Source organism: Chrysochloris asiatica, unplaced genomic scaffold (assembly GCF_000296735.1).
Source record: "Chrysochloris asiatica unplaced genomic scaffold, ChrAsi1.0 scaffold00095, whole genome shotgun sequence".
Lineage (NCBI taxonomy): Eukaryota > Metazoa > Chordata > Mammalia > Afrosoricida > Chrysochloridae > Chrysochloris > Chrysochloris asiatica.
Window position 1 is genome coordinate 3,335,842 of NW_006408613.1, and position 10,965 is coordinate 3,346,806.

A 10,965-nucleotide genomic window follows, 5' to 3' on the forward strand; every position below is an offset into this window, starting at 1 on the left:
TGCTCTTCTCCCTTGATGGTCCCAGGGACCTCTGCTCCTAGACTGCAAAATCAACGACTCCCCTACTTTTGCTACAAAACATCTGTCATCACATTTCCAACCCTCAGTCAGTCCTGATAGCAATTATTCACTATTGTACCACATGAGTCTTATCCCCATCTCCTTTCATTAGCCCCATCCCAACAGATTGGAAACCCCACACCCTCTGGAACTAGGCTCCTTCTTGAAAGCTTGTAAGCCAGTCACTTCTTTGTAGCTTCCCCTACCCCCATTTTGTGTAGCCAGTGTCTAAGTTGCCCATCCCTGTCAACCATAAGTATAGGTCAAGTTCATCAAATTGTAGTGATTACTCTTTTTTTTCCCTTTTCTTTCTTCTTCTAGTCGAGTTCTGATCATCAAGCCATTGAAGTCAGGTCAAGTGGGAACTATCTGCAAGATGGGTATTCTTGTGCATCTCTCATCAGTTCAGATCAGCTGGATGGTTCACTCTCCACTCTAGTCCTCTGTAGCCATGTCACTGTCTCTGAGCCAAGGATTCCCCAGGCCTTGCCATACTGCTGGCCAACCAATTCTCAACCTAATGTTTAACTTTTGACCTAAGCATCTGAGTTGTTCTGAAAGTCAGAGGTCATTGTCCATGAATATTAATATTTGGATGTCATTTTAAATCATAGAACTAAGTTAGATCAGTAGTAAGAGAATATTATTAAAAAGTGGAACAGGATAGAACTTTGGAGTATTTCTAGTGGTCTAAACAATGAGGAGGATCCAACTAGAGACTGAAGTGAATGAACAATCAATATAAAAGTATATAATTTGGGGTCTACAAAGTCAGTTGAAACATAAGATCAGCAGTTCAAATTCACCAGCCACTCCTCAGAAACCATATACAGGTCACAATGAGTCAGAACAAACTAAATGGCACTAACAACAAAAACAACTTAATATAATTATTATTTATATAATATTGACTTACGACTTTGTTCTCAACTGACTTTATTTTGTCTTATGTACTCAAAATTTCTGTCATACAAATTTGATTGCAGCTGTCCCAAATGACTATTCTCTATCCTCTTTAGTCTGAATAACCTTGCTTCATCTTAGAATACTTTATGGCCAAGCTGACTCCTGGTTATCCTTGTTGTCATTCTGAAGCAATACTCTTGCAGAATAGTTTCAGTTCTCCATAGCATCCACATAGTACATACATTTGTTCTTTGTGTTTATATCAATACCTATCAAGGAGTATTTTAATTATGAATTTACATATCTGTACTCTAGGAAAATTGGAAGTTTCCAAAACTAAAATGGAACGTATAAACATAAATATCTAGGCATTAGTGACCTGATATTGGCCATTTTGAATCTAACAAACGCATAGTTTAATAGGCTGGGAATGACAAATTGAAGATGAATAGCACCACATCCATCATCAAAAAGAACATACCAAGAAGTTTCTTGAAGTACAACACTGTATATGATAGGATAATATCCATACACCTGCAAGCTGTCTTGGTGTGGTGCTGTGGACTAATGTGTCAGACTCAAAAGTCATTTGAACTGCAAGGTTGGTAGTACAAGCTTACCAACTGTTCCTTGGAAACCTACACAGGGTCGCTATGGGTCAGAATCAACTGAATGGCACTTAACAACAACAACAACAACAACACAAGGAAGACAAATTAATACTAATATTATTCAAGTTAGTGCACAACCACTAAAGCCAGTGAATTCTACCAATTTCTTCAGTCTGAAATTGATCAAATATATAATAAAGATGTATTGATAATTACTGAAGATTAGAATGCAAAGGTTATAAACAAAGAGGAAGGATCAGTAGTTAGAAAATATGGCCTTGGAGATAGAACGTATACTGGAGATCCATGATAGAATTTTGAAAGACCAATGACTTCTTCATTGCAAATACCTTTTTTAAGCAATAAAAAAGAAACTATACACATGGATGTCACCAGATGGAGTACACAGAAATTAAACTGACCACATCTTCAGAAAGACATGGTGGAAAAACTCCAGATTGTCAGCCAAAACAAGGCCAGGGGCAGACTGGAACAGACCATCAATTGCTCATATGCAAGTTCAGGCTGAAGCTGAAGAAAATTAAAACAAGTCAACAAGAGCCAAAATATGACCTAGAGCCTATCCCAACTAAATTTAGAAAGCAAAGAGGACTGAAGAACAGAATTGATGCATTGGGCACTAAATTCCAAAGACCAGAGAGTTGTGGGATGACATCAAGAATGCATAATAGCGCAAGAAAGCAAAAGGTTATTAAGAAGACAAGAGGGGAAAAAAAAAAGACAAGAAAAAAGGAAAAGGCCAAAATGAATGTCAGAAGAGATCCTAAAACTTGCTCTTCAGTATAGCGATGCTAAAGCTAGTGAAAGAAATAAGGAAGTTAAAAACTTGAATATAAAATTTCAAAGGTCAGCTTGAGAAGATGAATTGCAAAAAGACCTAGAATTAGAAAACCAAATGGTAAGAACACACTCAGCATTCCTCAAGCTGAGGGAACTGAAGAAAAAACTCAAGCCTTGACTGGTAATATTGATGGATTCTATGGGCAAAATGGAGTCCTAGTGTGGCACTGTGGGTTAATGTGTTACATTGCAAAGTCAGTTTGAACTACAAGGTTAGTGGTTCCAGTTCAACAGTAACTCCTTGGAAACCCTATACAGGGTTGCTATGAGTTGGAACTGAATGAACTTGATGCCACATTAACAACAATAACAAAATATTGCATGTTGCCGAAAGCATCAAAAGAAGATGGAAAGAAACCAATTTTTGATAAGGAAATGAGGGTAAATTGCTACAATTTGATGAACTTGACCTATACTCATGGAGGTAGTAGCTCAAAATAACAACAGAGAGGGAAGGAGTCTTCACATCAAGGATCAATGTTATCCCCTCTGTATTTGCATTTTCAAATATATTCTGCAAGGCCTCTTTAAAGTGTTCAGAAGCAGCAAAGATGTCAGGTTGAGGACTAAATTGTGTCTGACCCAAGCCATGGTATTTTCTTCAACCTCATATGTATGTGAAAGTTGGACAAAAATAAGGAAGACTGTAGAAGAATTGATGCATTTGAGTTATAATGTTGGAAGAGAACATTAGAAGTTCCATGGACTACCAAAAGGACAAACCAATTTGTCTTGGAAGAAAAACAGCCAGAATGTTCCTTGGAAGCCAGAATAGAATGGTCAGATTTTGTCTCTCATACTTTTCATGTATCATCAGAAGGGACCATTCCCTAGAGAGTTATATCATATTGGGTAAAATGGAGAGTTGGAGAAAAAGAAGAAGACCTCCAACAATATGGATTGGCACAGTAGCAGCAGGAATGGGCTCAAATGTAGCACTGATTGGCAGTTTGGCCCAGGATCAAGCAATGTTTCATTCTGTTTTGCATAGTCACTATGAGTTGGTACCAACGTAATGACACCTAACAACAAAAATACCCTTCAGGAGACTGTAAGTTATTTGAGCATAGGTTCTGTGCTTTACTCTTCTGTCATATCCAGTGTTCAGTTCAGTGTATGTCATATAGAAGACTCATGATGAGTATATTTGAATGAATAAATATTTACTAGTAAAGTAACTTTATTTTGAATCCTCCCTACCACATAGAATTTTGTTCCAAGCGTTGAGACTTCTAGCTGGTCTTGTGTTTTTAGTTGTTTTTGTTTAACTGAGTAAAAAAAATGAACAGTCGAAATCATTTTCTTGTTCTGGCTATCTTCTGGAGCTGCAGTCAGTTTCTTTGATGAAGGAGAGAAATATATGGTTTGGCAGATACCAAGCCAAGAGATGCCACCAGTCCATGTGTGTCGGCAGGAACTTCTGTACTATTCCTGTTCCATAAGACAGAAGATGTCATTTTCATGGTCTCCAAGTCACCTACTAACTTTTCCCAAGATGTAGCTTGACGTCAACTGATAATTATTGTTGTTTTTGTCAGGATTCAGGCTTTGTGCATTTCCACTTCTGATAATTAGGAATTATAAGCTCTTTTCACAATGTTAAAAAACAGATATAAACCCAGTAGAGACCTAGAACTCAGTTTCCTCACCTATAAAATATGAAATTTAATGATTCTGTGACCCAAGCATTCTGGTCGAAAAATGTAATTAGCAATATGTTGTGATTATGTTCTGGATTAATGATAATACCTTTATTTCCCCTTAGTCTAATTAAGTTTCTTAGTTGTATTTTCTAGCTTCTAAGCAACTAAGGGAAATGATAAAATAAATGCTAACAATTTAATTTTATATCCCAGTATAAAATCTAGCATAAACCCTAACCCATGTTCTACTTATGTAAAGTAGAATTCATGACTGTGACAATCTCTGAATGGTTTATCTTGTGACTCAGTCTCAGGTTAGCAATGACCCTAGATAACACTATTGAAACAAAAGAAAACAAAACAAATGAACTGAGCTTAATGTTGTGTGCTGTTGAGTCAGTTCTGATGTACAGCGACCCTGTATAGAGTTTCCAAGGTTGCAAATCTTTACAAGAGCAGAAAGCCTCATCCATCTGTTATAGAGCAGCTGCTGGATTTGAACCACTAACTTTGTGGTTAGCTACCCAATGTGTAACCCACTATGCTACTGGTTCCCTTAACAGTTTTTAATCAGTTTGATAGCTGCCTAGTTATCTAGTGCTGTTTAACAGAAATACCACAAGTGGCAGCTTTATTTATTTTCTCAGAGTTTGCTAAGTGCTATAGAGTCAGTTCTGACTCACAGCTACCTGGTTCAGGATTTTCAATGAGCGACTGGTAGGTTTGAACCACCAATCTTGTGGTTCAATGCTTTATTCTACAGCTCTATGCCAGGATTTAATGTTTTATTTAATTATTTGTTATCTGTGCTCGGCCTCTGTCCAAAATGACAACTAGTTATTTCATCAGATTTATGTGTGAGTATTTTCATAAGAAAAGCACTGGACCATGAGCCACAGGTCTGCAGTTCAAGCCTGCCAGCAAGCAGCTCCATGGGAGAAAGATTTAAAATCTCAGAAACCCTATACAAGTTTGCTATGAGTTCGAACCGACTCAACAGAACTTCATGTGCAATTTGTCATATAGTAAAGATGTTGTGTGTCTTCACAGTGATGAACTTGACTTCATTTGACAACTAAAATGTGTCTCTTGTTTGATAGCAGATATCAGTAACTATTTAAGGTCATTCAACTTAGTTAAAACTTAAGTGTTAATTTAGAGGTGCATAGTACTATTCTTGTATCTCTATTTTGAACTTACATAGTTTGCCTTTGAGCATTATTTAACCTCTTTCAAATTAGTACAAATCATTGTACTGTGCCTCCTAACAGTAGTTCAATGTTTCTAGTTCAATAACAGTCCAGCTTCAGTTAAACTACTGATAATTTTGTCATCCACAACACCATTCTTATAGCTCCTTTCTCTTTTGTAATGTCTTTCAGTTTAGCCTGGAGTTTGACTTTACATCACTCTAAAGAGACTGATATTCTAGTTGTCCTTTTAAAATTGAGATGATTTTTTTCTACATTATTGTTTATAACTTTTGTTATTCAGCATGATTTAGTATAGAAAATAAGCACAGGCTTATTGTATATAATCTTAAAATACAAGGGGGCTTCAAAAAGTTTGTGTAAAATTTCCATTATCTTTTAATTCTAATCTTACATAAACTTTCTGAAGCTCCCTGATATTAACATATTATACAAAATATAAATTTTCAGTCATAGCCATTAAACATAAAAACAGTTTCAGATTTTATGATGTGGAAAACATGAAGTATTATTATATTAAAAATTCTAACTCTTTGGGATTAATTCTTGTTTCCTTAAGATATGTCCTTTTTAGCGATTTAGCGATCAACATTTAATTACTGAGACCTTAATAATAATATGAGAAGGAGCTCTGGTAGCATAGTGGTTACGAATCAGGCTGTGAACTGCAAGGTCAGCCGTTCGAAACTACCAGCTGTTTCGCGGGCGAAAGATGAGGCTTTATGCTCCCATAAAGATTTATAACCTCAGAAACCCTGTACAGGGTCGCTATGAGTCGGAACCGACTCCATGGCATGTAACAACAACAACATATACAAGACTATCTTTGGCAGGCATGATCTATCTTTGCCTGTCCTTCCTAAAATACAAGGGTCTTCATTATCTAGTAATGTTATTACAGAAATATCAGAAGTGGTTGGTTTTAGCCAACAGAAATTTATTTTCTCAGTTTCTTACAGTTCAGAAGGGTAATAGTCCAAATTCTGGGCAGTATCTTGAAAGGAAAGGCTTTCTTTCTCTATTGGCGTTGGAGGAAAGTCCTTGTCTCTTGTGAGTTTCTGCTCTGGATAATATTCTTGGCTTTCAACCAAGATTTTTCTGACATCAACAAATTCATTTGTCCTGCAAAATTCTATCATGTGATCTCCAGCATCATGTCTATCACCAAACATTATGCATATATATAACTGGAAGGACTTTCAAATTTTTGCTCTTATCTGAAGTAAAAGCAAATAGTTCCATGACTGTTGATAAATGGAGTCTTGGTGTGGCAGTGTTGGATCAGCACTTGACCATTAGGTCAATTAGAACTACAAGTTGATGGTCTAAACCCACCAGTCACTCCTTAGAAACCCTATACAGAATGGATTCAACTGTTCTTAACATTGTTAAATAACAGCATAAGAATCATTGAATAAATTCATGTAGAAACTGGCTATCACCTTATTTGAACCTCATTTTTATGTTAATTTTGACACATGGGTCAGAACTAATAATAACTTCATATTTTTTTTAAGCAGAAATTTTACCTCTGATAAACTGTAAATCTCTGGCTTAACAATTTTGAATGGAAAATGTCCACAGGAAGTTAAATTAATATCTTTGTTTTTGAGGGACATACAGCTTTTTGTTATGTGCATTGAAATGGCTTCTCCACTAAGGTGTCTATAGGCACCCCATTCTATAAGCAAACATTCTGTCCAAAATCACTCAGCTTTACTTGCTCCCTGGATTGAATCAAGAGCCAAAGAACCACTCTGTTTCGTACTTTTGCTCTTGATTCTGCTTCTGTTGCTCTTTGGGACTCCTCTGGTATCACACCTTTCTGCCCCAGGGTCAAGGAGGTTCAATTTGCAGGGAATTTGGAGTCCTAAGGATGCACTCCACTTTGAGCTCTTCTTCTTTAATGGTAATGAGATTCTCCCATCCTGCTTCTGAGATGGCTCATTTTATATTCATGTTACAGTTCCAAGTATTTACAGTTCTAATTTGCTTTATTAAAATGTACAGCTGAATCTTTTCATCCTATTAGTATCTTCTCCCACCTTCCCTTACTCAAATCCATCAGAAAATAAAGAGTTGTTTGTTGGGAATCTCAAATGCCTAAGGCTGGGCATGGCATATTAAGTCACTCAGTACAACTCAGGATTACTGGCTAGGAAATCTGTAGTTGAGAGTAAGCTTTCAGGTGTCAGGGTTACATGTGGGAGTGTATTACTGTTGAAAAGGCTTTTTTATAATTAATAAACTTCCTGAATTTGTTGTTGTTAAGTGCCATTGAGTTGGTTCTGACTCAGAGTGACACTGTATGGAGTTTCTGAGGAGCAGCTGGTGGGTTTGAACCTTGTGGGTAACACACCAGGGCTTATCTTACAGGGTCAGACCAGGACTCTTGAATTTAGTGATCAATATTCTGTTTTATTTAAACCTATTGCTAAAGACAGAACAACAATAATAACAACAAACCATACCTCCTGGTAATATAAAATGTAATTGAGATACCAGATTCTTACTTAAGTGTTTAGATTTTATGTTTCTGGGCTGTTTTTCATAAATATAGAAAATAAGTGTTTCTGTTGAACACTTCAGTGATTTGCTGAAAAACATGGTGGAAGTTTTCAGGAAATTGAATATAATAAAAAAAATAGAGTCATTATATGCAACATTAAGATTTTGAGTGTATTTTAATGCAGATTATGTAACTATAAAGAGAGATGTGCATAGTGGCATTGTGGTTGTTTCATTAATGAAGAATGAGTTCTGATACTATGATTTAGTTATATATTTAAGTAAATACATAGCAAGAAAGTTCCCAAGAAGGGTGGCAAAAGAAGAGACAATGGTTATGTAACTGAACTGGATTTTATTGCCCAAATGGAGTTTCAGCTCAGCCACTGAATAGAAAGGAGAGTTTGAGAAACCTTTATGGATTAAAAAAAAAAAAAAAGGATCTCCATCTAGTTGGTCTTTGAAGGTATCTTTAATTTATGAAATTCTGTTTTTGAAAAAAGTTATGTCTTAACAAATTGCAGAAGTATTTCAGAACATTCCAATCTCCAAAATTGGTGGTTGAAGACCAGGCGCTCCATGAGAGAAAGCTAAGGCTTTCTGCTCCGGCAAAGATGGAAAGCCTAGGGATCCCTATACAAGGCTGTTATGAGTCAGAACTGACTTAACAATATTTATCCACAATAACAATAATGAATCATGAATGTTTGTTTCTAACGGTATCTCCTAAAGATCTTTTTGTTTTTTTGTGTGTGTCTGTGTGTGTATTATTGGATACTATTTAGAAAATTTGGTGACATTCAATCCAGTAAATATTTATTGAAAGTTTACTATATTCCATTTCTGTGCTAGATCCTAAGTGTGCCAAGATAAATAAAGAGATGATACTGAAGTTGAGGTTACATTTTAACAGAGAATCTTTGAGATACTTGAGCATTCTTTATACCAAGGAATAGAGGAGAGTTTTGTTGGTACGTCCTTAAGCCTGAGCTGGCACTCCACCAGAGGACATTGCTTCCTGTGAGCCCACTTAAATTATAGCTGTATATTCTCCCTTCCATGGAGTCCTGGTGTGGCGCTGTGGGTTAAAGCGCCAGACTGCAAAGCCATTTGAACTGCAAGATCGGCGGTTCAAGCTCACCAGATGCTCCTCAGAAACCCTACACAGGGTTGCTATGGGTCGGAATCGATTCGATGGCACTTAACAACAACATTCTCCCTTGTGTGGCACTGTAGCGTAAGCACTGGACTGAGAACCATAAGATCGGTGGTTCATACCCACCAGCTGTTCCTTGGAAACGTAGTACATAGTCGATACAAGTCAGAATCGACTTGATGGCACTTAACAACAACATTCTCCCTTATACCTCAAACCAATTGAGTCTGTAAGATTCCAGAACATTGTGAACATTGTGTCCGTATTCCTAAAACACAAAGCTGAACATGGAGTCGTGCAGGCCAGGACTTGTCAATCCTTTTCGTGCTCTCACTCTGGTTTCAGTTATTCTCACAGATCTCGCAGGTATTCTCCATCATTTCTTGAAGATTTTCATATCTGATATGTCGCTTTTCCCTCTTCATTATGTCTTCTCTTTCTGACAAGACAGTTCTGTATGTCATCACTTCCTATTATTTTGTCTTGAATATTACCAGTAACTTCATATTCTCTCTAAACTGATTTTAAAGAAATTGCTTAACATATTATTTATTGTTGTTGTTTTATGCCATGGAGTCAGTTCCGACTCATAGTGACCCTGTACAGGCTTTCTGACACTGTAAACCTTTACGGGAGCAGAAAGTCTCATCTTTCTCCTGCAAAACAGCTGGTAGTTTCAAATTGCTGATGGTGAGATTAGGAGCTCGATATGTAACCACTGCATTAGTTCCTCTTTTTTTCCATTTTACTCCACTAGTTCTCAAATTCTAACAGATTTTCTACCATTGATATCATTAATACATCAACCCTAATGCATTTCCACTATTCTCACTACTTACATATCATAAATTCCATTACTATAGAATTTTTGTCAGACAAAATCCCAATGTTGATAAACACTATTTTCTATGTAATCCATGTCTGTATCTGAGCAGTTAAGCAATGGAGAAAAGCACACAGTTTTCTGACTGGTGTCACTTCACATCTGTGTCCCTAACTTCCAGTTGACATTTCATGTTGTCTGGCAATGCTCAAGCATTTCTCTAAGGTATTTACTTTCTAGCTATACTAGATCATTTTCTACTCCTCTCATTTCCATCCTCAAACACTTGCTCCCTGTCAGGTCAATCTTGTTGCTTCTGCTACAAAGAAACAAGAAACAGCAAGAAGTGAATATCCATGGTCTCCAACTATAAAATCCCCACCAACTTGCCCTCCTGTGACAGTGGGTGAACAGCCCATGCTTCTATTGAAGGGCAATGCCATTATTTGTATTATTGTTGATGTTGTTGTTGTTAGGTGCCATTGAGTCAATTCCAACTCTTAGCAACCCTAAGTACAACACTTGTATTGTTGTTGTTAGGTGCCATCGTGTTGGTACCGAATCATAGCACAGCAGAATGAAACACTGCCTGATCCTGGGCTAACCTCACTACTGTTGTCACGCTGAGTTCATCGATGCTGCCACTTGGCCAATCCATCTCATTGAGGCCTTCCTCTTTTTCTCTGACACTCCACATTACCAAACATGATATCCTTCTCCAGTGACTGGTCCCTTCTGACAATATGCCCGAAGTATGAGAGACTAAGTTTGGTCATTTTGGCCTCCAAGGAATACTCTGGCTGCACTTCTTCTAAAATGGATCTATTGTTTCTTTTGGCAGTCCATGGCAGTTTCAATATTCTCCTCCAACATAACTCAGAAGCATCAATTCTTCTATGGTCTTCTTTATTCACTGTCCAGCTTTTGCATGCATATGAGGCTATTGAAAATACCATGGCTTGGGTCAAGCACACCTTAGTCCTCAAGTTGACTTCTTTGCTCTTCAACACTTTATAAAGGTCTTGTGCAGCAGATTTGCCTAATGCAATATGTCATTTGATTTCTTGACTGCTGCTTCCGTGAGTGTTGATAGTTGATCCAAAAAGAATGAAGTCCTTGACAACTTCAATCTTTTCTTCGTTGATCAGAATGTTGTTTATTGGTCCAGTAGTGAGGATTTTTGTTT